The following is a 4,040-nucleotide window of genomic DNA, read 5'->3' on the forward strand; positions in this document are numbered from 1 at the left end:
CTGTCTGGCATCTACACATCTTAATAACTCGAGATCTGGAGTTTTTTGTACAAAACTCCTCCACTGAAGAAAAACCCACTTGTCAAGTGACGAATTGTTCTCTTTTGATCACCTATGGCTTGTACCGGATATACTCCCCTTCGGATGTATTCCTTGATGTCGTGAAACCAAGGCTCCCCATCGAGCTCTTCCTCTACCATGTTACAATAAGCATGCTGATCATGGACCTGAATATGCAACGGGTCAACATAAGCCTTATCTGGATGATGTAACATCGATGCCAGAGTATCCAACGCATAGGCGACCTCATTGTGGATCCTCGGAATATGCTTGAACTCTATTGATTGAAACTGTTGACAAAGATCATGCAAACATTTCCAGTATGGTATGAGTTTTAAATTTCGTGTTTCCCATTCTCCCTGAATCTGGTGTACCAGAAGGTCCGAGTCACCCAAGACTAAGACTTCCTAGACACCCATGTCCACAGCCATCCTCAAACCCAAAATGCATGCCTCGTATTCTGCCATGTTGTTAGTACAGTAGAACCGAAGCTGTGCCATAACAGGATAATGATGCCATGTTTCAGAAACCAGTACCGCTCCTATTCCAACGCCTTTCATGTTAGCAACACCATCAAAGAAAAGCTTCCATCCTGGCCTTTCAATCTGTTCCGACTCATCAATGTACATTACCTCTTCATCAGGGAAGTAAGTCTTCAAAGGTTTGTATTCTTCATCCACAGGATTCTCAGCCAAATGGTCGGTCAATGCTTGTGCTTTCATTGCGGTCCTAGTCACATAGATAATGTCAAATTCTATGAGCAAGATCTACCACTTTTCGAGCCTTCCCGTGGGCATAGGCTTCTAGAAGATATACTTCAACGGATTCAAGCGAGAGATGAGGTAAGTAGTATAAGAGGACAAATAATGTTTCAGCTTCTGGGCTACCGGAGTTAGGGCGCAACACGTCCTCTCAAGCTGAGTGTACTTAACCTCGTAAGACATGAACTTCTTGCTGAGATAATCTATGGCCTACTCCTTCCTGCCAGTGATGTCATGCTATCCCAACACACATCCAAATGAATTGTCCAAGACTGTCAAATACAGAATTAAATGTCTCCCTAGTTCTGGCGGGACCAACACAGGTGGGTTTGACAAGTACCCCTTTATCTTATCAAATGCTTCCTGACATTCACATGTCCACTTGACTGCATCATCTTTCTTTAACAATTTGAAGATAGGCTCACAAGTTGTCGTGAGCTGAGCAATAAACCTGCTGATGTAATTCAATCTTCCCAACAGACTCATCACCTCAGTCTTGTTCTTCGGAGGTGGCAATTCCTGGATGGCTTTGATTTTTGACGGATCTAATTCAATACCTCGGTGGCTGACTATGAATCCCAACAACTTTCCAGACGGAACACTGAACGCGCATTTTGCAGGATGGAGCTTGAGATTGTACCTGCGAAGCCTTTGGAAGAACTTTCTCAGATCTCTGACATGGTCAGATTGCTTTCTAGACTTTACAATCACAGCATCCACATAAACCTCGATCTCCATGTGTATCATGTAGTGGAATATGGTCGTCATTGCCCTCATGTAGGTTGGCCCAGCATTTTTCAAACCAAACGGCATGACCCGATAACAGTATGTTCCCCAGGGCATGATGAATGCTGTCTTTTCTACGTCCTCCTCATCCATTAAGATCTGGTGGTAGCTCGCATAACAATCCACAAAAGAACCAACCTCATGTTTGGCACAATTATCGATTAATATATGGATGTTCGGCAGTGGGAAGTTATCCTTAGGACTCGCCTTGTTGAGGTTTCGATAATCAACACACACCCTGGTCTTGCCATCCTTCTTCGGCACAGGCACTACATTGGCTAACCAAGTGAGATACCGAGTGACCCGAATGACCTTGGCCTCAAAATGTTTGGTGACCTCTTCCTTAATTTTCACACTCATATCAGTTTTAAATTTCCTCAGCTTCTGCTTGACAGGGGGAAATGCCGGATCAGTGGGCAATTTGTGAACCACCAAGCTGGTGCTTAGACCTGGCATGTCATCATAGGACCATGCAAAAACATCGTTATACTTGAACAGTGTTTTAATTATCTCCTCTCTGAGTTGTGGTTCAAGATGGACACTTATTTTAGTTTCCCGGACATTATCTTGGTCCTTTAAATTGATTGCTTCTGTATCACTCAGGTTAGGCTTGGGTTTTTCTTCAAAATGGCTTAATTCTTTACTAATCTCTTCAAAGGCTTCATTCTCTTCATATTCAGATTCAACATCATATTCTATTTCTTGAATTACTATTTCAGAACTAGATTGGCTTTTAAGACTGGGCCGGAGATTCCGCATGCATGTCATATCATTAAGGCCAACATAAAAAGAACAAAACTCCCTCCTGGTGGGGAGAGGTGTATCTTCCCAATTGTTAATCTTCGCACTAGGCCCAATAAATTGCACATCCGCCTTGCTAGAACCCTCTCCAGCTTCCAGCACGTTCACATCAGTGAATATCCTCTCGAACCTTTCCATCAAATCTCCATCCACATCATCCACCGAAATGGGAACCGATGTCACTGGGCGCTTTCTGGTACCAGGCCTGACAAATGATCGGGAAAGACGCGGGACTGGATTTGGAAGGGCCCATGCTCTCTATTTCATTTTTCTAGCTCTTCTCACGTCTTTGCCTGTGGGCTTGAACCCTAAACCAAATGTATCCAAGTTCTTAGTGAGAGAAACCGGTTGTACGACACATTGCAGAGATGCACCCAAACCCTTGCCCGGCACAAAACCATTTTTTAATATTTCAACGGCTACCATGACTGATGCAGCAGCTACCCTTGGAGTTGGCATGCACTTCCCTTCAGGAATTTTCTCTACCGATACCGTGTCACCAACCTGATAAACCCATGGCCCCTTGTCGTCTTCAAACTCTTTGAACGGAACAATGGCATCACTAGGAACACACAAATTATCTTCGACATGCACAACAATTTCCTGTCAATCCCATTCAAACTTGACCATTTGATACAGAGTAGACGGGACCACTTTGGCAGCATGAATCCAGGGTCGTCCTAACAGCAGATTTTAAGAAACATCCACATCTAGCACTTGGAATTCCATAGTAAATTCAACTGGCCCTATTGTAAGCTCGACCACTACGTCCCCGACCGAATCTTTTCCTCCACCGTCGAATCCCCGAACGCAGATACTATTCTTGTGAATTCTTTTATCATCCACCTTCAACTTGTTCAGAGTGGAAAGAGGGCAAATATTTGCACTGGAACCATTGTCAACTAATACCCGAGTAACCACGAAATCTTCACATTTCACCGTCAGATAGAGGGCTCTATTGTGCTCGGTACCCTCCATGGGCAACTCATCATCAGAAAAAGTAACTCTATTTACCTTAAATATCTTGTTAGCTATCTTTTCCAAGTGGTTTACTGAGATTTTGTCAGGAACGTGGGCTTCGTTCAAGATCTTCATCAAAGCCCGACGGTGTTCGTCTGAATGGATCAATAATGACAAGAGCGAGATCTGAGCTGGTGTCTTCCTTAACTGATCCACAATGGAATAGTCCTGTACTTTCATCTTTCTCAGAAACTCTTCTGTTTCTTCCTCGGTCACAGCTTTCTTCACCAACACTGGGTTATCTTTTGAGGTCTTAGCTTTTCTCAACTCTTCGGGGGCAAAGCATCTCCCCGATCGAGTCAAACCATGGGTTTCACACACTTCTTCTTTAACCTCTTTCCCCTTGTAAGTCATTGTCACTCATTTATAATTCCATGGGACTGCCTTGCTGTTGACTACGGGTAACTGAGTTACCGATTTGATAATGACAGGATCTGTGCGGGCACCCTTCACAATTACTACAGGCTTGTTCGTCACTCCTGGCAGAACCACTTTTGCTCTTTCATGTTTTCCTGCAACGTCACTAGAGGACCCCTTCTTGACCTCCACAGATGGTTCATTATTTGCCCCGTTCAACTTGATCACAGACTTCTCATTTGTTGACTTTACAAA

This window comes from Nicotiana sylvestris, chromosome 5 (assembly GCF_000393655.2).
Source record: "Nicotiana sylvestris chromosome 5, ASM39365v2, whole genome shotgun sequence".
Taxonomy (NCBI): Eukaryota; Viridiplantae; Streptophyta; class Magnoliopsida; order Solanales; family Solanaceae; genus Nicotiana; species Nicotiana sylvestris.